Below are 26,144 nucleotides of genomic sequence, written 5' to 3'. Positions count from 1 at the left end.
CTGCTCTAAAGAATAAATTAATCTCAGCAAAAATTGAGAGGATACTCTGTCTCTTTGTGATGAGATGGGATGAAGAAAAGCTTCATCTCATCTGGATTTTTATTATTTAAGGATTCTGAAACACATGCAAATCTTTTGGTCTGGAAACTCTGGTACCGTCTTTGAAATAAGTCATACCTGGACCAACAGCTGCACCACATTACTTTAAAACAAAAAACTAGCAGGATATTCTAGAGCAAGGATAGTCTAGCCAAGAACCACCACTGACCCATCTCTAGGTGGACAGCAAGTCTAGTTCCCTCCAGCCACCAACTCAAGTTAAATCCAGAAACCAAGAATTAGGTTAAGGGAAACCTGCTGTTCATGTAAGAAAATGCACTTTCATTAACCCTCAGCCCAGAATAAATGGCTGTGACAGCATAATGCTTGTTATAAGCTCCAAATCCCACCTGAGAGAAAACACAAACACTTGAGTAGTGTTAAAAATCCCTTCCAGATTCTCAGTAGCACAAGAAGAACACAGAAGAGAGAGCAAGAGCTAGAGCCACCTCCAAGCACAGCTCGGGAGACCTTCCCTTGTTATCTTCTATTTTCTTTCTCTACTGTATTTCTGGTGAAGTACACGTCAGTACCACACTACTACAACCTTTCTACATCAGACTGCCCTGCTATCACATCCACCTATGACCCAGAAAATCCTACTTAGAAAGGTTTATCTTCATACTTACACACCTATATATTAACTTTGCAATGAGCCTTCCCAATGGTAGCCCTTACAGATTTTGTAATTTAAAACCAATAAAAAAAAAAAAAAATCTAACACTATGAGTTAGAAAAAACATATTCAAAGTCCCTGTATAGTCTAAGTCCCTAAAAAGTCCTAAACAAGGACCCCCTTAAAAAAAAAAAACAAAACAAAACAAAAAAAAAAACCACAGACTTGTTCTGCCAGGACTCAATCCAGTTTTGTCTATTACCTTTTCCTTTTTCTAATTCTCCTTTTTGCCCATCAGCTGGTCTTGTTAGTGTTACATGACCCAGCTGCATCTCCAGCACTATAATTTAACCCCACTTTGTCTGTCTCTGCACTTTAGCATGTACAGCAAAGAGGGCAGAGGCCTATGGATTGCTAAATAGACAGCCATATTTGCATTTGCAATTATTTAATGTCCTGAAAGTCTGAGATAGTTTCCCTTGTACTTTAGTGTACATAGGAAGAAGAACAAAAAAAAAGAAAACCTAGTCAATCTCAACTGTTTTGAACCACAGTCATGAGAGCTGGATACTGAGCTAGCCAGTATTTGCAAACAGGCTAGTGACATTGTCAAAACCAGAGTAACTTAATTGCAGATTTAGCTGCTTGAGGTTATCATGAATTCAGTTTTTTAGTCTCAATGTGCTATTCTTTTGTTTACAAATTTTTGCCCTTGTTTCTCTATGTTTCAGATTTAACAAGTAGAAAAAAATAATAAATAGTTATTACAATATACTTGGACAGTATACAAATATTTTGTCCTTCTGAGACTTCACTAGGAAACTTAGGTCCAGCTAGGCTCTTTCCTGGAGGAACCTTTTGAATGATTGCTTGAAGTAACCCTGGGTTTAAGAAGTTATAATTGTATTGTAGCCTGTCCTACTTAAAGGATGGCGAAATGAACATTTCACATATTAGTTTAAATTATTGACCTCTTCTGATACCATTCTTGCTTTATTGCAAGAATTTTAATAGTAATTCAGCAACAAATAATATAACAAATATATTAGATACCTGCATTTTATGAACATAACAATTGAGTAATTAAATGAGGTGAGATGTGAGTTTTCCTGTGGTGCAAGTATTAAAACCAATCTCAGATTCTTAAGGGAAGACACAGGTAGTTACAGAATTTGGAAATCTCTACCACTGAGTCACTGCACGCCTTAAAGTGATTCATTTTTGGGTGCAGTGATCATGTAATCCCAATTCAAGCAACAAATTTTCTGGGTTATACTATTACTTCAGATAGTATTTTTTATATTTTTTACAGTTCTAGGATTCTATAGCACAGTTTAAGAAGCAAACTGAACAAATCCAGAAATATATTCTTGACCCTGGGGGTGTTAGTTCAAGCTCCTTGTTGTGCAGTTTCATTCATCTGCTTAACTGGTAGGTTCTGAAAGTTCATTTTTGCCCAACATGATGCTTCTACCATGCAAACCAAATACAGGTTTTAACCAAGACACTAATAAGATAGCCAGAGTTATGGCTTGGACTAAGCTCTGACCAATGATTGCTGTTTTGGAGACTGGTGTGTTTGTAACCATCAGGGTAATTGAAGACAGGTGTTATTTCTAGCATTCTTCTGCAACCATTTGGGCTGAACGTTCTCAAATTATTCTGAAACCTAGTCAATGCAAAAAAAAAATATATATTTTCTCTTGTATGGGTCCTGGCTTGCTGATTGTTAGGTATGTGGATTTTATTTTTTACATTTTTCCCTTTTCTGCACTGTACAAAATGAACAAGAAAAAAAAAACAAAAACATATAAACAACAAGGGTTAACTGATCATCTTAACATGTATAACAGAGATTTTTCTATACACAAAATGCTCTCAAATGTATAGTACAAAGAATTTAAGAAACAGAGAAAGATATTTCTTAACTATCTAAATTATACTTATCAGCATTTTAGTTGTAAGATAAATGTTATGTTAGTTATGTTTATCTTGTGTCCTAGATAACTAAGGAGTTATACTAAAACCTTCAAATAAACTAAATTTAATCCCAATCAAAAAGTCACGCTTTGAGTCAGATGTGATGTCAACTTTGAAATAACAGTGTTTCGTTATGAGGTATTGTTTATGTTTTATAGAGTTCATAGGATCTTTGTGAAAGCAAAAATCATGAAAGTTTCCTTTCTGAAAGCATTTATTTATATTATATTAATTTAAAGCTAAGCTTTTTGTTGCTTTCTGCTGCTCATTTCATCAAAAAGAACAGCATGCTCTGATTTGAACAACAGAACTACCACATTGCCCAAAATGCAGGCTCTAGTTTTCCATTTGGAATGAGCAAGACAAAGTCTGTTGCAAATGTACTTGTGCAGAGATTTAATCAGTTCTTTCCTAGGAAATGATGAAGAAAAATATTCTCAACAAAGCTAAGATACAATGTTAAAGTGTGATCCACCCACTCACAGCTGCCTTTTAAACCATTTCCAGTCTAGAAGCTACTGTTCCACTGAGTTAGCATGACTTGATGCGAACTACTTTTGTTATTTGCCATTTGTTGTTTGTTCTGAATTGGAAAAGAAGGGGAATAGCTGTAGCCAGTGGCAACTACCCCAAAGCATGCAAGATCACAATACTGCCACTGCCCATACATTAATAAAAAATTACTGTAAGGAAGGACTGGTATGGAACAAAGTGTTTACTTGACTTTCCAACACAACCATCAATTTAGACAGACCTGAGTGTTAGTCAGCAGCAGCAGCAGTGCCCAAATGGTTGTGTAAAGTGAAGTACTTAGAGCAATTTCAGAAAAAACAAACCTTGAAGAGACAGCATCCTATATGTTCCCACAGGCAGAATGATATTATATGCTACATTGTATGGTATGACAGGCTTTGGCCAAAGAATCCTGCAAGATCAGCATTTTTAAATTATTATTATTTTATTTTAATTATTTTTTTCCCCATTTCTTTGTCCTTCTAGGAACAGCATTTCAACTGCCAAGCACTGGCATTTTCATTTCTCTGCCAAGAAATACCCCTAATGAGGAGCACAGAAATTAAAGGCAGCTCTGAAGAGCTAAAAAAAATAGGTGAATTCACCTTAAATATTTGATTAAGTTTGTAGTTGACTGGGACTTTTCTCTCCAGCCTAGTTCGTCCTGCTCAGGAAAAACAATGTGTTCGTTGTGCTCCCTCTGACCACCACTTCCAAGAAAGTGAAAATAAAAAAGGCAACAGCATCCTCAAAGGGAGGACCATTACATATTTCTGGCAGTAATCTGCTTCTAGATTGCATCTAGTTTTTAAGGATTTTTAAGGGCCAAGAGCAAGGGGACTCCCAGATCCCACATCAGTTCAAAGAGTTAAAACATTCAGCAAGCTAAACTCCTTGCTTTGGCATGTCTATCAAAGTCTTTGAGCCTTTAATGTAATTGAAAACAATTGTCCCAGTGGGGAGGTCTAACACTCTTACCAGTTGCAGTTAAATGTTTGAACTGCCTGAGAAACTAGAGAGGTTATAAGAATTCAAGGGTAAACTGCATGACATGGTTCTGGTGATAATAATGTTCCAGAATTTATATTTATTAATATTGCCTTCTTTCGGTCAGACTCCCACAGGAAATCCTGAGGAGTACATGTCTCTGGCATGTTTTATCTTAGATAGTCCCATCCTTGCGGTATTGCGTGCTGATAGCAGGACAGAAGAGTACCTTTGAAAATCTCTGGTCTTTATAGAAGCTGCGGATGACAACAAGCAGGACCTTCAACACTCTGGGAAGACAATCCATCTACTTTCTTTAGTTATCATTAAAATGTCTTTTAGACATAGGTCATAACTGGAAACCTATAAAGGATGTCTGTGTATTAGGCACTTCCCACAAAGCCCAGTCCCTTGCGATTAAAATTTATCACATTGTTCTTCTGGTTACAAATACTGCTGATATGTGTCATTACTGCAGAGCACTGCTCATAACATTTTGACTTTACTCCAAACATTTTTTTCATTCTGAGTTCCCATAAAGAACCCACTCCTGAAGTTTTTAAACGCACCCATTACTTTCAAGTTTTTAAACTTGTTTTAAAGGTTATTAACTATTTTATTTTTCCGTTAAATGTTCACTTACACTGACAAATATCTTGATGGGAAACTTCATGTTCCCTTCTGTGTTCCCTAGGATGTCACAAAGAGCAATTATGGTGCATAAAATCATATAGACTTATCAGTTTATATGGCAGTTTATAAATACTTCATTTTATTAAAAGCTCTGTCTTGACTGAGACTAGTGTCACAAACACTATATTTTGTGGTGTTCTTTTTGAAAGACTTGCTAGATTTGCTTTTTAAAATTTTCAAACAGATTTTTAATTTATGCATTAATTGGTGAAGAAACAGAGAATAATTACTGTTATACTCTAGCTTCCTTGCTAGAGTAAGCCTTTTGCTGTGTGAGATGCTAGATCTCTAGTCTTCGTCAGCAAAGGCCATTTTTTTGTCAGTCTTTATGAAGAGGCTTACAACATCATACCACATGTAGCTTTTCTGTGTATGTACATATGTGTGTGTGTGCCTCTGCCACCCTCTTGCCCTTAGCTGTTGATCATCTTGCTCAATTGTAACCAAAATTGACTGTGGAACAGCAGTCACACAGATTAAAAAATTAAAGTAAAAACATGTTTTGTGAAAATAGTGAAAATAGGAGTCTAGGTAGAGGAAAAAAAAAAAAAAAAAAAAAGTATTTATACTGTTCTTGAGGACAAGGCTGATTCTTGACCTTGGCTCTGGTGGGACATCAAAGAACCCACATGAGAGCCCACCTCACAACACAAACCTTTGTTCTCTCAGCCACTCCTGGATCTTCTCTATCTGCGCAGCTGGAGCACATACAGAAGCAGCACCATTGTTCCCTTCACATGGTTTGTCCTGCTGGAGAAAGAAGGGAGTGTTTTAGTTCTGTTTACTCCATCAGTACAAATTTATTTAACCACAAAAGTGGGTCAGATTTCTACATCCACACTCTAGTATTAGACCAGGTTAGGCCTGGATGCATCTAGCATCCAGACTATGCTTCTTTGCTGTTCGAAGCACAAATCTTCAGCAAGCCATTCCTGTCCTAAGTTCATAATTGAAACATAAATATCGGAGCATGTGATCAGAATTACACATCTGAATCAGCTGGGTTTGGGAACTCTGCTGGTGTGTTCCAGGTAGGGATGTAGACAAAATCCCTTGGTTCTTGGGATATTTTTCACAGCCACCCTGTGAAGCATAGCTGAGTTTGGCAATGAACAGGTATGGACAAAACAAGGATTGATACCCAAAGGTAGTGTTCATTTCAAAAAGTATCATTTTGCAGGTATGAACAAAGGGATGATATGTGAAGATCTGATGGAGAAACTAAGTGAAGATGACCTTATTCTGGATTCAGTACTCACCATTTTATTCTGGGTAGTACTATAATGAATTTATTTCTTAAAAAGTTAACAACTTTACTTGTTGCATTAGGTGTTTTGTTTTTACTCTGTGTCACTTGCATTCTCATATCTGCCACTTGCTGTCCCATTCATGTTTTCCTACTTGTTTTTCTTCCTTCAAGCAAAACAAATCATAGTTGCCATTCAAAAAGACATCTTGTCTTTTTGTGCAAGCTGGGTAGTAATGTGTGTGGGGGGAAAAAAAAAAGAAAAGCTGTAAATGACAAAGATCTCTGCTCTGTTTCTCTGATTACACTGGCAAAACAATATATTTGAGAAATATAGGGGGAAAAATGAAAATCAAGAGATAAAAGCTCAAAACCAAAGATAAGCTGTGCTTTCAGATATCTGAGCAGAGAGAAAACTGGCTTTTTCCGCATCTTTGGATTTCATAGTATCCTAAAACAAACAAGCAAACAAAACCTCTTCACTTATACTCAGAAAACAGACATTCCCTCTCCGTGTTCCCGGATGGCATCGTAGCGATTTCTATAAGACTAGTGACATTTTTTTTTTTTTTTTTATGTGTAAATATGCTGAACATGATCCAAAAACATTCAAGTCCCTCTGGCAGCTCTGCCCATGTCTGCAGTGGGCTTTGGATCAAACTCCACAGGATAGACAGAGGCAGTCAAAAAGAAATTATTTTCTCCTGTCATACACTCTTCATAGCAGTTCCCACAAACAAAACAGCTCACCGCCTATTTTGACAGAAGACCTGGAAACAGCATGTAGTATTAGTAAGCCAGATGATATAAGGTGCTGGATTTTGCCCTTTGATACATTTCCAGCAAGAATGTGTTGGTTCCCTTCCCCTAAACATTTTTGGATCACTTTCATGCAGAATTGGGGGCCTTCAGAGGGACAAGCAGCCCCTTTCTCTTTACACTGAAGGTGCTCCAGCAAGATGGCTGTGGTGAGCTCTGTTGAGAAACACGGTGGACTGTCCCTTAGGGACAAAGGCTGCATGACGTGAGGGCCAGGATGTCCAGGCTTCGGCTCCATACAGAAACTCTGGGGTCTCCCAGTGACTCAGACTGAAACAGGACTGCATCAGAGAGAGAGAAATAAGGTGGATGTAAAGAAGAGAGAAACTCTGATCCAGGCTCAGTTGCATGGGGGCCCCCAGCACATGAATACAAAAATTCCACTGGCCTTGTGATGTTTTGAAAAGTAAACTATGGAAGAAAGACCAGAAACTTCAAAGAAATTCCTGATTTGGAAATTGTCTGATGTAAAAGGTGTTAGCATAGAGGAGGGTAGAGAAATAGCCTGTTCTCAAAGGCACTCTATGAGAGGTCAAATGTTGGTCTGGCTCATATGGCCATTTTTTCCAGTTGTACAGTATATTGTGTAAACTAAATATAATGTAAAGATGCAAAAGCTTCCAGAAATGTCATCTTACAGACATTTGCTTGGATGCAATCCATGATTATGTGAAAACATTTACTTTGAGATCTAAAAGCCATGGGTTACGTGGGTGTTCTGTACATTTTACATTGGAACTTATACTATAGAGCCAGAAAAGACTGAGAGTCTTAATTTGAAGTGACTTCCATTGGTATACTAGCCTGTGTTGTACCCAAATGTAAATGCAGGTGAGTATATGTGATGGAAGGAGATGATAGTTCACAACCTACTGAAGAGAAGAGACAGAAACCTTTAACGTGGCTAGGACCTCAGTTAAATCTCTGCTGGCAGTCGTATGCTTGCAATTGCCCCCAAGAATGGGTTACTGAAAAATCTTTAGACCAAGATGCTGACAGAGTTTTCTGACTTGTGAACTGTTCAGCTGGTCTTACCAGTAAGTTTTCAATTGACAGGATGTGATGTTAAGTTCAGGTAAGGTGGTATCTTGCAAAGGATGGAGACAAGGAAAAGTCTGTTTAGAGAGCACAAATGAGAAGGAAAGTTCTTGTGTTATGCTATTACCTTGCAGCTCTTGCAACAAGCATCAAAACAATCTGCATTACAGATTTCTCTGTTTCTTAGTGTTAAGCACACACTTGTGATAGGCTGCCCCAAGCATCCATGCTGCAGGAGCAGCAGGTCACAGGGAGTGATGTACATATGTACAAGTACTCAGTGACTCATCTGACTCTACTTTTGACACTGTTGAATTTCTCACTTATAAAAGTATCCCTTTACTGTTTATAATTATTTTTATATTTAATAAAAGAAACTATTAAGGGGCTATCAACACTGTGCAGTCAATACAGAGATGCCTGCAGAGCTGACTGTACTAGTTCCAGAACTGCAATCTGTACAGCCACACCATTTAAACCTCATTAGATCACTGTGGGTAAACTGAGTCTCCAGGGACCCCACCTAGTCTAATTATATGGAGTTGCACTGCTCCAGGTAACGTAACAATTCCCTTGTATCCAGATGGAGGATCTGCAGTACCTGGTGTAAGCATGCCTCAAAAAGTACTCAGTAGTCTTCAGTAACTGGCCAAAAGCATGTCCCTGTCTCTCCTAGGGGTTTGCTTCTCAAATATCCTTAACAAAACCATGCTCACAGACTATCTGCACAAGTTCTGAGGAGGCTGGTCCAGTAAGTGAGAGTAAAGTGGGTTTGAAAGCAGTTTGAATTTCTCTGACATTCTGAATGAATACCAGGGGTTCTGGGGAGAGGACATCTTCTAGCAAAGCATATTTCACCATTACACCCTCAACCTGGAAACAGACTGCACTGCTGTGCAGTCATTGTACCCAGTTGTTGCATGGAAGAAGTAAGCATCGAGAGTTCTGGCTGTTCTCTGAAAGACTTCAAATATAAACAGAATTTCCAGAACACAGATTTTTTGGAGCAAAAAGTGCAAAATAGTAACTGTTGAAAACTGAAAACAGTGAAAGAAATCAGAGGATAGAATTAATTAACTCCCACAAAATATCCAGAAATCTCATTTGGGTGAGGTTTTGCAACCCTTACTGCTGGTGTCAGAGCAGCTGCGTGTGGGAGAAGCTGCTACGCAAATTGAACCCAGGGGCTTGAGTCCTGGCCCTTTGCTATCTACATGCTCGGGACTGTGAAGCTTTAGCAGGATTCAGACTTTTCCAGGCATCCGGACACAGAGCAGATTCCAAAACTGTAGTCTCAATATCCTGACAATTAAAACATGAAAAAGGTCACATTTAATCTATTTATAGAAATAATCATCTAAAAAGGTCAGGAGTGAATTTTGGCTCTCTTCTAATCAAAGGATTTTTACCATTTGCTTTAGCAGATGGGAATTCACACAAGGAACTTATTTCAGCTTAAGAAAGATAATCACATGGTTTGGCCAGTGCATATTCTTTTTCTTAGTATTATTTTATGCCAAAATAAGAAGCAGACAGTTAGAAACTGGAACTTATGCATTTTGTTTCTTTCAGCATCAGAATACATATCTTCCAAACAAAAACCTTTTCCTTAGAGCAGTCTAAGGAATATAAAATCAATTAATCAATGACCCAATATCTTTCCTAATATGGTAGCTGGAATTTATATTAGAAATATGAGTTTGGCCAAATAGCTTTTCTCAAGCTGATGAAATAGGTGAAATAGCATATGACAAAGTAGAGAATCTTTTTTTTTTTTTTTTTCATAAAAATCAATCACCTTTTCAAATGCTGGCTGTCAGGAAATCCTATTCACATCTTACTTTTCCCTTAAGAAACTTCGTCTGCATAACAAGTCTCATCAAAGGCACCTCTGTACTTACTGGTAGTTCCTGCACTATGCTATGGATATTTGTTTGTGGAGAAAAAGGTCAAAATTCAGTCAAAACTCAAAGTCAATGCTTTTGTGCATTAGCTACTTATATTTGCAATGCACTAGAGCAAACATTGTTTGCTTCATGTCCTAGGAAATGCGTCCTGAATCTGTGCTGGAGGCTGTGTGAAGATTTAATCATAACTGTGAAAATTGGCAGTGTGAGTGTGCCCTTTCGTTTATTGAATGCATTTGTGACAGAGAGGGGAAAAATAAAAACCCAACTTGCAAAAGTAAATGTTTTGAACTCCCATTATGTTCAGGTATATAGGGATTCCGTTTCTAAAGAGTATTAGAGGACAGCATAAAACCTATACTGAGACCTTTGCAGAAGAGGACTGTTGCTTTCTCTCATTTTGGTTTGTGTATGTGCAACCAGAGTCTCTGTTATACCAATCTGAATTCTCTTACTCTCACAGCACCTTCAGGGTATTCTCATTTGCATGCTCTGGTAATGACCCTTTCTGCTTTAGCAGCAGATGGCTGCTCCTTAAAACTGGTGTTTTCTGGGGAAAAAGTTCTATGTAGGAAAACAAAGCAAAACAAGCAAACCAAAACTTTTACTCCATAAATTAGGAAAAGCAGCTCCCCTACTACCTACCTGAAGTGTTTGTTCACTCTCTACAAAGAAAATGTGACAGAATAAAACTCAAAAATAAAATTTGATCAGTTGGACTGACAATAGCAATGTGACTAAGGGACACAAATCTCAGAAAGAAGTCATTCTATGCCCAGCCAGCATTACTGCTAGAAACAGGAAATACCAAGAGGAAATGGGTGTTATAGACAGCTTTATTAGTTGAGGGTTTGTTTATTTTCAGTGTTTTGAAATCATGCCCCACACTTGGCTTTAAAACTGCATCTGTTTCACAGTTCTGTCTAACTTCATCACTTCTTAATGGTGCCAACCTTGTGTTTGTGGTAGTTGTATCATGAAGTTTGGCTTTGTTACCAAAATCACAATTATAGGAATAGCTTGCAGTAAAAATAGTTTTCATTAGTAGCAAAAACTACAACAAAAACCTTACAAAGATAAATTTGACAAAGTAATTATGGTTTCATCAAGGGAAGGTCCTGCCTTAGTAATTTGATCTCTGATAAGATCACCCACTTAGAGGATAAAGGGAAGGCAGTGGACATATTTTTTTTTTAATTTTAGCAAGGTTTTTGATATTGTCCCTCACAGCATCCTTCTGGACTAGTTGTCCAACTATGAGATAAACAGGTTCACACTATTCTGGGTAATGAACTGGCCCAATGGTAACACTCAAAGTGTCATAGTGAATGTGGCTACATCTGGCTGGGAACAGTCACCAGTGTTGTTCCCCAGGACTCAGCCCTAGGGCCAGACTTGTTTAACTTTTTTATCAATGATCTGGATGAAGGATTGGAATGCATCCTTAGCAAGTTTGCTGATGATACTAAGTGGGGAGGTTCTGTTGATTCCCCAAAGGGATGAGAGGCCTTGCAAACACATCTAGACAGACTGGAGCTTTGGGCAATCATCAGTGGCATGCAGTTCATAAAAGGAACATGCTGGATGTTGCACTCTGGACAGAGCAACCCTGGGCATGGGGACAGGCACAGGCTGGGAGATGAGTGGCTGGGCAGCTGTTCAGCAGAAAGGGACCTGGGGGTGCTGGTTAACATCAGGCTTAACATAAGCCAGCAGTGGACCCTGGCAGCCAAATGGCATTTTGAGGTGCATTAAGCACAGCACAGCCAGACGGTCAAAAGGGGTGATTCTCCCACTATATTCAGCAGTGGTGCGGCCTCACCTGCAATATAGTGAGCAGTTCTGGGCTCCACAATATAAAAAATGGCTGTTAAGGTCCTTGAAAGCATGCAGGGGCAGGCATCAAAGCTGGTTACAGGGCCTGAAGGCATGTCCTGTGAGGAGAGCCTGAGGGCACTTGGGTCCTCTAGTCTGGAGAAGAGGAGCCTTCTGGAGAAGAGGGGACTTCATTTCTCTCTGCAACCTCCTGAGGAGGGGAAGAGCAGAGGGAGGTGCTGGTCTCTGCTCCCAAATAACCAGTGTCAGTTTGCTCAGATCTAACCAGATCTTGAACACCTCCAGGGATGGGACATCCACAGCTTCTCTGTCAGCCTGTGCCAGCGCCTCACCACCCTCTGAGTGAAGAATTTCCTCCTAACCTTCAATCTAAATCCCCCTTCTTTTAGCTTAAAACCATTCCCCCTCATCTTGTCATTATTCAATTGAGCAAAGAGTTGCTCCCCATCTTTTTCATAAGTCCCCTTCATGTACGGAAAGGTCACAGTGAGGTCCCCCAGGACTCATTCCTGTCATTTCTGTCTGCTTCCAGACGTACACTTCTATTATCAATGCTAATAAATATTTCTTCCCATATTGGCTCCATAAATAAGTAATGAATTTTTTAAACTGGACCAGCCTAAGACCAATGAACCACCCCATTCCCTTATTTTAAGGAAGCTTTTTGGGTTATGTAGTCTGAATTTTGACCGACCCTCTGCCTAAGGTTTATTTCCACACTTAATATATTCTGCACAGAAAGATTGCAGTCATATCTACCAGTGCAATTTCAGTTGCATCCACACCAGCTGATGAACGTACTTGCTTCCTTTTTACAGTAGCATAATCATGCTAAAAAAAAAAAAAAAAAAAAAAAAAAAAAGTGGAGGTGGGGTGTCTTTCTTATTTACTCAGTTACAGATTTATGCTTGCAGTTTACTGCAGGCACCCAGCTATTAGCGGACTTGGAAAGAATGCGTAGACAGGTCTTTTCCAACCTTAATGATTCTATGATTCTAAACTAAACTACCAGTAGGAACAGTGGGTAGACAGTGGCCCCTGATCATCCACATTGCTTAATTCCTTGCCTAACCCCTAATTTAGGTTTTAGCAAGCTCTCTAAAGGACTGTGCCCTGGTATAGTTGTGTCAGCTATTCACTCCAGGGACAACTCCTAAATGCCTCGAAATATACCACACCTGCCCCACATTCATTGTCTAAAGCATCATCAGCATCAGAATGTTTCAGACACCTGAAATTATAAACATATACATCCATGGCCATAGGGAACACATAGAAAACTCAACAGTAATGTTGTGTAGATGTGGTTAGACTACTCCAGACCAAGTAAGACCTTTGCAGGGCAGACATAAGTCAGTGAGTGCCACTTTGATTCTTGATCCTCTTTTACTTAGGAATATAGATATAGCCTATGGGCTCTACAATTTTATGCTGAAGCTCTCATCTTGAATATATGCAGCATTAAAAATTCTAAGACATTTTCTATTCTCTGTGAGAAAACCTGTTTTCCTTTCACTCTTTCTATATTATTTTTTTTTTTTAGAAATGCTGTCATGCTGTCTATCTGTATGCTTAGTGCACTTCTTCTCCAAAACCTTGAATTCCATGACTCTGATGGATCATGTTTTTCTCAACTTTCCCCTGAGCTTCCATCTTATCAGGCTTCAGTGTAGGTCATTAATCTCTAATTAATTTTATAGGTATTCTGGAGAATGTTTCTAATATGTTACAAAGATTCTGATAAGCTCTTTATTCATTAACCATTCTGAAGCACAACACTCTAGGATGAGGTTGTTTAATGCCCATATATTTATTTCTTAAAGGTCAATAAGAGCAAGCTGCCTAACTTGTAAAGAAGTGACATAATTGTATCCATTGTTTAAAACCTGATGCAATACTGGTTGAAGTCAATGGAAAGATGGAAAACTCCAGTGGTCTTTTGAAAAAGATTTCTGAGAACAATCATGAGTGCATGGAACTTCACATAAAACAGTAACTGCACTCCTTTCAGAGAGATTTTCACTTACTTGTGTTACATGCTGTACAAAATGGACTGAAGCAGTCAAACAATCCAAATTATTTCAGTCTGGCTAATGTGAATGTTAATAGGGGATTTTTCCACGTGCTGTTTTTCTTTTTTTTTTTCTGGTTGGTTGGTTGGTTTTTTTTTTTGTTTTTTTTTTTTTTTTTTTCAAAACAACCTACATGGAAGTGGGACAGCACCATTTATTTTTGACCCTGTAGAACTGGCACTCCCTGTGAAATTTTTGTGAAGTTTTCTGAAGCTTGAAGCTGTGAATTGGAAAAATATATATATAGCTAGTAACCAAAAGCCTCTAACCGATCTTGATTGGGAAGGGAAAAGTTTTTCACAGTTTGTTCTAGTGAGACATCTAGCTGCTTTTTTGTGCTAGTATCAGAGTGAAACAGAAACAAAATGGTTGCATTCAAAGCTGAAAGTTTCACATGCAATTAGGAACAATTATATTTTTAATTATCACTAAGAGTAAACTGAGTGATCATATCCCTGTGAGGGGCACTTTAAGTCTAATACACGCCTAAATTCAAATGTGCAGGTTCCAGTAAAATTAATCAGATTGTTCTTGTTCTTAACAGTTAAGTGCTTTTCTGGAGAAGGATCTGTATAAGAGAAAAAGGGCCAAGTCTACCCAGCTGCAAGTCTAGCAGAGTTTACGCCAGGTTTGAATTTGTTCCAGGAAAGATAGATGGCTGCATATCCATAATTTACAGGACTATAAATATCAAGAACTCCACTGATGTCATACATGAGTGTGTAGTCTTTAATCAGGTAACATTTCCGCTGGCTGTGAGATGAGCACCTTTTAGAAAAGGGCTACAGGGCTGAGCTGTCACAGCTTATTTTAACATTTTCACTTTAAAACCCCTTATGTCCCAGTTACTATCATAGTTTTCTCATTGACATCTTTAGTTTATTTCAACAGTGCTTTTTTATTATACAGTGTGACCACACAAGCTTTAGCATCCAAAAAATGAAAAGCTGCCTGTTGTTTTATCTATGTGAGTCTGTACACTGAACCCTTTATTGAGATTACTGCTAGTAAGGGCTAAATTTTGGCCTGACTCATTCAGTTATTGGGCACAAAACAGAAGTGTGGCACCTGGAGGGGAAGACAGATACAAGAGGGGCAAAAGTGCAAGTTATATTTTGAGCTCATTTAAGGGCTAAAGTTACTAAATCTTACTTAGTTAATGACTGCTTTGGTTCCAGTTCTTGGCATGTTCAAACTGTGCCTCCAAAAGAGAATATAAAAGGTCAAGAACATAGCCATTACTTCTTCATTACAAGGAGGAAGTTTTAAAAAATCCAGGGCTTTTATTTTGAAATTTATTATGCATTCTTTATTTTGGCAGGTCTGAGATAAACCAGCAAACATACTAATGAAGACAAGAACTGTCCTGAGGAAATACCTCCTATTAGTTAATAAGCAGACACAGTGGCCTGGATTAGGAAGGAACATGACAACATTGTTGAAAATGAAGATGTGTATCCTAAGTGAAGCCAATGGGTTCACAGAAGCCAGGACTGTGTAACCTGCTGCTGCACATCAGGATTCCAGGAGAGGAAATGAACATTACAAATGGTGAGAGCAATAATACACCAGGGTGAGATAAATTTGTTTCTCAACTGCATTTCGTCTTAGAAATTTTAAAGTAGCCTTTCTGTACTGAGGGAGACTCCAGAAGATCAGCTGCCTGATGCATTGCTGTGTTCCAAATGGAAAGATGATTGTCAGCTCTCTAGTTTGCTAACTTTTATCTTTGCTGATAAATGAACCTTAAATGGTCAGCTGTTGACAAAAGCCCTCTATTTAATTGGATATGTGAGTTGGACCTTACATAACCTGGCATCGTACTATCATCCCTGGACCTTGTCACTCAGATTAAACCTTCTTGGCTCCTTCAGGAACGGGGGTGTTCAGTGACTACATTTTTACTATTTGGAGGGAAAGATCACAGATATATATGCTCAGCTATAAAAGGAGAAAATCTTCCTAAGTTTTGGTTCAGTAGGAATTTGCCCAAAATAGGCAATAACCAAAGAAATCTCATTTGAACCTGACTAGATAAAGTCGCATAGTTCCCACATTGTCCCACTGGGACAGATTTGTCCATAGGTCTGCAGGAACTTCTGGCCAAGCAGACCAAGGACTGTTTGTAAGAGACTAGGACAAGGCCAAGAAGACCCTTAGCCAAGGAACACTGCTGTCACCCAGTCTCTTTACAGACATCCTGGGGAAAAGAAGTTCAAAGTATCACTAAAGGGACTGTGCCCAATCTCTCTTCACTTGTAGTAGGCCCAACAGCAGAACACCCTTGCCAGCATTGTCACTTTTTTGCCTAAGATACATTTTAAAAGAATCTCAACTACTGTGAAAGACAGAGTTCATGAACTGCATATTTTTCCTTCCTTCTTGTTTTGCCTTCTGGATTTCTTTTAGCTATTGATTTATCTCTAGCTGGGAAGTCTCCCAGTCTTTTTAAATTGTTAAAGTTTTGTTGTGAAATTTTTGCAGGTCTGTATCAGGGTCAGTCAAAATCCTCATCAAAACAGATAATATTGCAGTTAGTCAACGTTCAACTTCAGAACAGCTTCAGCTGTTCCCTACAGAGATGGCAGTTCCAACCTAGTCTCATATCCTTGCCATCAGCTCACTAACCATGCTCAGTCCTACATAGGAGGGTGCAAGCTGTACCAGTGAAGTCTCCTAACCCAGAACTGGTTAGGACAGCCAAAATAAAATTAGTAGTTTCAAATATGCATCATTGTTAAGTTAGCCTATTTCATGGGAAGTGTTCACATAAGATGGGTCACCAGAAGATCTGAAAAAAGCATTCTTTCTAGTAGAAGAGTTGTTATGAGCAGCTGGGGGACAGCAAGGGCAGACCCCATTTCACTTAATGTAGCTGGAATAGGAAAAGATGCATGCTACGTTCCTCTATACTTCACAATCTAAGATGGACTGAAAAAGGGCCTCTTTTATGTCTTGTATTTGTAGTCTATGGGGTTTTGAAATTACTGCTTCTGGGAAATGAAAGCGAAATCTGCTCATCAAGAGTTTTCTCTTGGTGTCTGTCATGTAATACCACTGCTTGATGCAGTTCCAGAAGGCAAAATCATCATAACCAGAACTGAGTTCAAAGCAGGGAGACTGATAATTGGCCTAGTCTTGGTTTGATAGCTGTATTGCTTAATTTCTAACTTATTTTGATGTTAGTTTTAATGGATTAGACTGAGCGATAGTCTGAGGCTTCTTTGCTGGGTGTTGATGGATTTAAGTTCTGGGGGTTTTCTTTTTGTTCTTTTTATCTCTTTTGTCATATTTCAGTTTGTTTAACTAACATTATAAAGTTTTTAATAAAGTTAAATCATTTCTGTCATTGAAGAAAATGGTCCAGAATCTTTAAAGGACTGGGTAGATATCATCCAGCCAACATAAAAGCCTATATTTAAATCTTACTTAGTAAACTAATTTAAATCACATGTTTTTACATGTTCTGTTGCTTGAAAGTTGTTTCCTTTTAAACTTTCTTTTTTATGCTCCCATGCAGGAAATACGATAAACTTGTTTATTTCATTTGTCAGTTTTGTGTTTCTGAATTTCTTCATCAAATCTGTTATCTTCCCTAAATATCCAATCCTTGCCCAAGTTATGTGCAGACAGGGGAAAGGGTTTGCTGCTGTACTTACAGTGCTGGAAAACAAGGGAAAGGCAAGGGCAAGTAGAGGTGCTGGCTTCTGAGAACTATTGAAAAAAAAAATCATTAAATGGGCACTATATTTTGGAGACAATCTGACAGGATGAGAAAGCCAAACAATTTTAGGATCATGGGACAATTCAGGTTGGAACAGACCTCCAAAGGTCAAATGGTTCAACTTTTCCATTCCATTGAGGCATCACAGTAAAATACTTGCTTATCACATACTGCTTTTCCTGGTCTGTTAGTTTACTTAGTTAACTCTACCTTACATTGTGTTTTAACTTGAAATAACCTTAGCAAATCATTAGAAAACAGTTGCATAACACAAGTACTTTGATTTGTCATTTGAATGGAAGCAGCTAAAGAGAAACTAATTATCTATAGGCTGGATCTCTGCTGAACTCAATAATAAGGCTAATTTTCAAATGTGCCTGTAATGACACCCTAAAACATGTGGAAGTCTCTTTCTCCTTGAACAGTGTGGAGTTCTTGAAATTCTTCAGGATTCAAAAAAGGGTGCTAGGACTCAGACATTAACAAGGAGAACAACAACAGCTTTCCACAGCTCGACTTGGAAAGAGAGAAACGATTTGGAGTCCTCGGGCTGTCTTTAAGTAGAAGGAGCCAGGTTAAGGAGAAATAAATAGTAATTAGTTGCGAAATGTGAAATTTCAGCAGCTTTTTATCACATCATCATTTCCTACCAATGATTTTCTCTCCTTCACTTATTGCCCTGAAGAGGGGAGGCATTTTATGGAAGCATAGGTGGGGTTATCCATAATTCTTGTTCATCAGAAAAGACAAGAAAACATATGTATGGATTCAAAAACATGAGCCTCAATTGGAAATTGAGGCTGTTCCTGCAAAGTACAGATGTTTTTTCTTTTCCAGGGTCTGCTTTACCAGTGTCATTTCTTCTGCTATAATGCCTCTGATAATTTTTCAGAGACGAGTACCAAAGTTGTCTCCCTTTTAATGAAAATGGCAAGGATAAGGTATGACTGTAGAGTAAATGAAATTACTAGCTAATTATTGACCAACTCCTGGAAGAAACAGCATGTCAAGACTGGGCTCAGGTAGTCCAAGAGCAGATAAAGAATACCAGTCAGTATCTCCAGAATTGCACAACAATATACACTGCCCCTTCATTACTTAGTGAAGCAAGGTTGCCAAGACAAACTGGACAACTTGCATCCCCATAATTTTATTTTGTATGGTATAGGTCAGCTTTGGCGTATCTGTTCATGTGACTACACATGAACAGAGCCAGAAGTGTTTAAAAGGCTTTTTCAAACTTTAGCAAGGAAAAATATTCCCTTCCCTGCTTGAACTTGGGGTCTACAAAACTAACCCTTTCTGCCTACATGGCAAAAATACGGGATTAGGAGTGCCCGTTTCCTTAGTGCTTGTACAGTTTATATCACAATTAAATGTTGATTAATGCTTAGGGCTCTACACAGAACCAGTCCAAATTAAATAATAATAATGGTTGCAACAGGATTTTAGTAGTTATTAACTGTGAGTATTTATTTCTGTTATAAGTTTTCTTTCCCATGCAAAACATACATACATGTGGATGCATTTTTAAGTAGTTGGGAACTATTCAAAACAAGAGTTATTTTGAGGGTTAGGAAATAGCTTGTCTCATGGTTGCCAAGTGATTTTGGAATAACTCTTTTCATGATGGAGTGGAGGGGAAAATGGAGATAAAAACATCAGTCCTTCAGTTCAAGGATAAAACGAAAAGGAAAACGAAAAGGAAAAAGAAAAAGGAAAAGGAAAAGTGAATGCAGATGCTCCTGCATCCAGATCCTCTTTTATTTTCCATTCTGAAGAAGGTCAGAGAAGTTTAGCCATATTCTCCTGACTGTGCCCCTCTGCAGATTAGACAGAAAAGGCAGGCAGCCTTTCTCCTATATTTTCCCCTCCTCCACCTTGAGCAGGTTTGAAAGAGAGAAGGAACGCATATGATGATGGACATGTGGAAATGTCATTAGTCACATTTAGATAAGTTTATAAATGTACAAAGTAGCTCTCAGGGCCAGACAAAGGTTTGAGGTGAAACATCTGAGTCTCATCCAAAAGTAAGCTGGTGTAAATCAGGTATTCTGATATATCCCAGCTGAGGGTCCAATGTCAGGACTCATCTCCACAGTCTGTAAAGTTCCTGATATATACTTAGGGTTTTGTAAATGTTCATAAATAGCTGCAATAAGTGACCACTGAATAACAGCAGAATTCAACCCTCCCTTTGACTTACTTTGTGTTTACTTTGTATTTTTAAAATGGAAAAATATTCCTTTCCTTTGCCTTCAGTTCACTTTGTTCTTTTTCTGCAGGGTGAGTATCTATCAAACTGCTCACAGGGGCAATTGAGAGATGTGAACCCTTAGGATGAGCAGAGCCACCTATGAAAACACTTCCAGACTTGCACAAAATGAATGTTGCCTACAGATACCTGTTTTTAGAACCTTGATGCCACTTTACTTTAATATCTTGGACTAAACTAGTGAGTGAAAAAGCAAAAACAGCCTAACACCCTTCACTTTCTTATTTCTCTTGAAAATCAACAGATATTTTTTGATAGAAGGAAGGTTAAAACTTGTACTTTAGTGGCGCTTACCTGAGACCAGGAAAACATATTAGAACTTCTCCAAAATAATATTTCCATCTAAAAATATTAAAGATTGGACATTAATAGCTAAAAAAATAAAAAATAAAAAAATACAATATAAAATTTTTAAAAGTCAAACTCATGTCATCTATAATTATTTTGTTTTCCAGATATTATTAAAGCAGACCACAAGAAAAAAAAATATCTTCATGACTTTCTTGTCGCCCCAGATCATTCCTTCCTTCCCAACATTCCAGTACACTACAATAAAATAAACTACAATACAATATTGAGGTGATGATACAATATACATTTAAGACTGTTAATCCAAGTAATTCTATGGACAGATTTATTTTTAAATCTATATCTATATATATAGATAGGTAGTCAGATTTCTGGATAAATCAGTTTTGAAAATTCTCTTTTCTTTTCCCAAAAACTTACTAGGAATATCACTAAAATTAAGCTCTGGGATAAAGTTTATAGATTATCAGTGTAAAGTTTCTGAAGGTTTAGGAGAGAAAGGGAAGAGGAGGAAGGAGAAAGAGTATAAGACTGAAAGAACATTCAAAGCCTTTCAACACTACGCTTGTCTGCAAGGCAAGCATCCACTACTTTTTGGTCAAACAAAGCAGTCAGCTCTACTCCTTGATAGTAGCTCTACTACTTGCTCATCGCAGTTAACTCCTTTGCTTTGTCTTTAGACAGAAACTGCTTACTTGGATGTTGGGGCACAGCCAAAAGGTGGGGGGAAGAGGCATATTCTAACTCTGCAAGCACATTGGAACAGGCACGTGGCTTCTCCTCAGAAGGCATCCCATCTGACATGTCAGGCCAGGGGGCAGCCAGCGCAGGGTCTCACTCAGGCCCAGCGTGCTGCTTGCACAGTGAAGCTCTTCCAGCCCTAGCAGCTGCAGCCCATTTTCACAAATATCTGACAAGTTTATTTGGCTCCTTGCCAGCGTGAGCTGTGCCCGACACTTCTTCTGTCCTTCCCCAAGCTCCACAATCCCTTGTAACTGCTGCTTAAAACTCAGACACATACCAAATGAAGCTCCCTTCCTCCCCTCAGTGTGCAGACATCCCACCCCAATTAATTAACTCAACAGTGGCTTCATCTCTGCGAAGCTGTGGCTTCCCACTCTTTATCCCCCTCATTCCACTTAGAGACATCAGCACATTCCTGACTTCATCACTTGTTAACTCCCTTTTTTGCTAATGGCTAGTGCATCCTCTCCTGCTGGCCTGCTCTTGATTCGGTATGACTTGAACTCTTGTACAAGAAGCCTGGAAGGCTGTTTATGTGCTTGACTGTTATTACAGCACATAACAATCTCTCAGGTTGTGTTTCATTGCTGTTTCTGTATCCAGAATTGAGAGGCTTTTAGGCCTTCTTGGCCTGTCTTCCTGTACTGTCCAACTTGCAGACACCTGGTAAAGAACAGTAAAGACTGAGTGAAAACAAAACCTCTTCTGCTTTGTGTTTGATTACCAAAGGTTAATCCTTTGGCACAATAACAAAGGACTTAATGGGGGTGTCAACATCATTAAACAAAAATACCAAGGGAAAGATTTTCTTCGGCAGTTATTTAAAGCAAATAAACACATGCAATGTAGCAACATGATGTGCATTCAAACAAATTTTTAGCTATCCTACTGAATTCTAGAAATGATGTCTGTTTAAAAAATGTATATATATATAAATAAATTAATTAATGGGCTGTAACTTTTTATTTATATTTTAAAGCAATTGAAAGTATTCAAAGAATCAAAGGGATCTCCAGAGATTACCTGCAACACTTCCCTGCCTAAATACAGGTGGCATTACTGGCTCCTGCTTGTTCAATGGGTTCTTAAAAACCATCAGTGATGGTGTTTTTTGTTGTTGTTGTTTATTTATTGTTGTTGTTTTATCTCTTAATAAGTCTCTCCTTTTCTTGAAAGACTGCAAAATCTTTAACATTGTATTGATTAGAGAGATTTTAAACTGTTTGCTCAAAGAACCTAGTGTAAAGCTACACAGAAAGCAGCAATAGCCACTTAAGAAAGCAGTCTGGTGGACAGGAAGCTAGAAAACTGTAAAGCTATCAAACATTAAGAAGATCAAAGTAATAATATTATTTAAAATGACATGCATATCCAGCTTGGAAATTCAGAAGAAGCACCCAAATGTCTAGCTTTTCATTTGACTCCAAATCCTTTTGTTTATAAGTACTTAGAAAATGAGACAATAACAAACATTCCCATAAGATTTCTTTTAGCATGAATCTTCACTTTCAACTATTATTGGAAATACCTCACTTGAAGTAATGAAAACTAGAGTTACCAGATGCAGGAATGTTTTTAGATTAAAAAAAAAATAATAAAAAATAAAAAATAAAAAGAAATCTTGGTCCTTTCCATACTACACAAAAATATTCCAATCATTTCTTCAACTGGTATAACCAAAGATATTTTCCTCCAACTTTATGTATACCTGACATTACTCGAGCTGAAATTTTCTTCTGTTTACAGGAAAATCTAATGTCAGTGTTTGTAGCTTAAAATCTCAAGTTAACACAGCTATCCAATCTTATAATCACTATAGGCTGTACTTAAGCAAAATGCTTGCTTACCTCCTTTACTCTTCTGATATAATTAATTATATTCACATTTAATAATCACTTCCAAACCAATTGAATAAATGCCTATTGATAGAGGTAAAGGTTAATAGACATTCTAGCACATCATCTGTTCCTCTCCAGGACAATGGTCCACTCTACCTCAGTGCTTTCTGCCATTCCCTGTTTTCAAAGGACACTTCATTTCATATACCACTCAATGTATTTCTCAGACCTCAATATTTATTGCAATTTTTGCAGGTATTTATCATATCAATGTCACCAGACAAAACTGATATTATTATTAGCCTTCATTTGTGGTGTGGATTCTTTAGGCTACTTGGGAGGAGAATGAACTAACTGTGACTGGGATCACCTCAAGCCATCCCCTTTCTTTCCTTTAAGCCTTGGTTTCTAACAAGGGATGGATTGGAAAGAAGAAGAAATGCATGTAGGAAAGCTATGAGCCCTGCCTGCTTTCAAGTTGCAAAGAAGCCTGCAGACAGCTGTAAACTAGGGCAGCCTCTCTTTGCTTTTTTGTTGTTTTTTATAGAAATGTTCCTTTGCACCAGCCAAAACCCAAAGATGAGAAGGTGCTGATCCCTTTGGGTTGTAAATAGAGATGCATCATAGAGCTTTAACCCAAAGATCCTGGACACTTTTTTCTCTTTTCCTTTTAGACAAGAGTTTTCCAGGACAAAGCTGTGAGGACCAAGTTTTTGAATATTTATACCTTTTAGTTATCAAACTTATCCCAAAATTTCACCTATCACTAGCATCTGCAGTGATGTTTCTCAGCAATGATTGCATTCCTTATGCTACCAGTCATGACAGGAACAAGAAATGCAGGAACAAGTCAGCTGCTGCTGTGGCCTTTGAGGGAGGTTTCTGCAATGGAGAAGGTATATCCAGACTGAGGTCCACATCTAACTCCCAAACACTAATTGTCAGATCTTGAACATGGATCAACACAGCCAAGGCATTTATGCTTCCATCCATCTTCCTTTTGAACTACTAGAACACTCAATTATTTATGTAGAAAGAGTGGTTGCTAGAACCATATTTTTCATGTAATACTACAAAGAACATCAGGCGGAAAGCTGCTACTGACAGGCATTTCACATCTGCAAAGTGAAAACTAAGCCAATGCCCCTAAACATTTACTTACAGTCTAGGTAGTTTTTGCCCAACATATAGTCTTTCACACTTGTACTTCATCCTGTTTCCTCTGAAATCAACGGCAAAACTTCTAACTAACTGAGAGTTGTATACAGTACGTTACTGCATTTTATGTTTCTGTTCTCAGAAGCAGTTGGGTTCAACAGTGAGAAAAGCTTTCAGCATATGTGTAACTTACACATTTGTGAGAAAGCAAAAGTTGAGTTTGACTTCTGATGACCAGTATGTTGCCTCTTCATTGTAAAATGTAAGTAACAATAACATAAAACAGCCCTGTTTAAACTCTTGTTTATAAAATTCAAGTAGTATATTTTTTTTTTTTTCTTGAATTGCTGGCCTAGAATGAACATTAAAGTCGCTTTCATACAACCATAATGCCAAAAAATAAATGCAATTTTGCACATTCTTTCCTGAGAGCATCCACAAATGACGTGCAAGGCATACACATTGGCGGGAGGCCATAAGCAAAAGCATTGTGTTAAAACTTTGTATGACATCAAGCCAAAAAACTACTTAGCATTTGTATCTCAGATCTCAACTGAATTATGAATTAAATAACAAAATCAAAACAAAAAGCATAAAGCATACTACATCACACAACTTTGGTTACACACACACATACACACATGCATGTAAGTGGTGTGGATCTGTGGTGGTTGATACAAGCTCAGTGTGTGTGCGCACGTACACACAAATACATGACACGGATTAAAAAGAAATATTTGGAGGATATACTCAGAATAAAGTCTACTGCCTTTGCTGTTAAGTGGATGACAACCCAGATGGGCTCCCTCTGGTGTTGAGATTGTAATACATTTCCCTGTTCAATCTAATTTCCTCGTGTCCATCAACAAGGGTGTTGAAATGTGCCAAATGCAATCACGGTATTATTATGACAGAATCCCTTTTTTCACACAGACTTTTATGAATGGGATAGTATAGTTTATGATTTAGTGTACGTGTGTTATATGGCATAAGCATACATGCATGTATACATATATATACACGGATATATGTAAATCTATGCACTTTATTACACTCAGCTGTCCTTGCATATGCAGATCATTTCTAACCCCAAGAGAGGCTGAAATGTCATCCCATGAAACCTGTCACCCATAAGACTGCAATATAACTATTCACAGTTTAAGATGAGAAACTGAATGCCCAGAAAGTTGCAGGTCTTGCAGCAGTCAGGATCTGATTCTCCTATGTGTGGAACACTTTTATAATACCTTTTAAGCTCAAATCAAATAATTTTGGAAACCTAGGACCCAGCATTAATTAGCAGCGTTGTGGCACAGGCAATGGGTGGAATCATTTTTTGCCATGAATATTAAATAAGCACTTTAACCATGAAATTACCCCTGATATATCCCCACCTTACTTACCACTCATATACTAGTTTCTGCTTTACTACTGTCTTCCAATATGAGAGTGCAAGCAACATCCTTTCTAGTATTTCCCAGCTGGAAAATGCCCGAATTTGTCACCAGGATACCCTTTTAAAATAAGTCTGTTTTTTCATGCAATCCCTTCCTTGGAAAAAAATCACCTCCTTTTTGTCCTGAAATGCCAGGAGATGGAAACAGGGTGACCCCAGCTTGGCTTGCTGGAAGAACATGACCCCCTTGCAGCCACAGCACATCTCTCCCTGGCTGAAGTTTGCAGCAGAGCTGAGATACTTTTTGCAGAATGAACCAACAGTGAGAGGGAGACAAGAAACACACATTTCCTGTGTGTTTTAACAGATGTTTACTGGCAGCAGAGGAATAGGGAGGCTAGCCCAAGAGAGAGCATGTCCTCATGGTCCTAGACCTCTGCTCCTACTGCCAGCTTCCTAACTTTCACTGTCCTCCTTTCCAGTTCCTGCAAGCCCTCCCTCTTCACTTCATTCCTCCCTTTCAAAGCATCCATTCATTACCACCCAGAAGCCTGTCTCCTGCCTCCTCCATCCTCACACTCTGCACTGATATGTGTTAGAAATACAACACTTGGGCCGGATCCCAGGCCTGGTAAAAGCTGGAGAAAAACTCACATTCACTCTAGTGGCCTTCTTGGACCGGGTCCTGAATGCACAAAAGCAAAGCTGGTGTTAATTTTCCTCTCCCTTGGACAGTGCTGTTAGAGTTGGCACATTCTCCTTCAATTCGTGAAACAAGAAGTGAGGTTGGGAGGTGGAGGAAAAGGAGCAGGGGCAGAACAGAAAGGATGTGTACAAGGAGGAATGATTGCACACATGTGCTGTGAATTCTTCGGCTCAGATTAATGTTTTCCT

At 38.4% G+C, this 26,144-nt stretch overlaps 1 long non-coding RNA gene across 1 annotated transcript; it reads left to right on the top strand.

Annotated features, from left to right (window-relative positions):
* Positions 1–2,313: 2,313 nt before the first annotated feature.
* LOC119716575 (uncharacterized) lies at positions 2,314–5,285 on the top strand. The gene is made up of 3 exons (XR_005264844.2): positions 2,314–2,448; positions 3,695–3,803; positions 4,323–5,285. It is a non-coding gene; the product is annotated as an uncharacterized lncRNA (long non-coding RNA).
* Positions 5,286–26,144: the final 20,859 nt, after the last annotated feature.

Source organism: Anas platyrhynchos, chromosome 3 (genome assembly GCF_047663525.1).
Source record: "Anas platyrhynchos isolate ZD024472 breed Pekin duck chromosome 3, IASCAAS_PekinDuck_T2T, whole genome shotgun sequence".
Lineage (NCBI taxonomy): Eukaryota > Metazoa > Chordata > Aves > Anseriformes > Anatidae > Anas > Anas platyrhynchos.
Note: the sequence above shows the minus strand (reverse complement) of the source record. Positions and strands in the feature narration are given on the sequence as shown.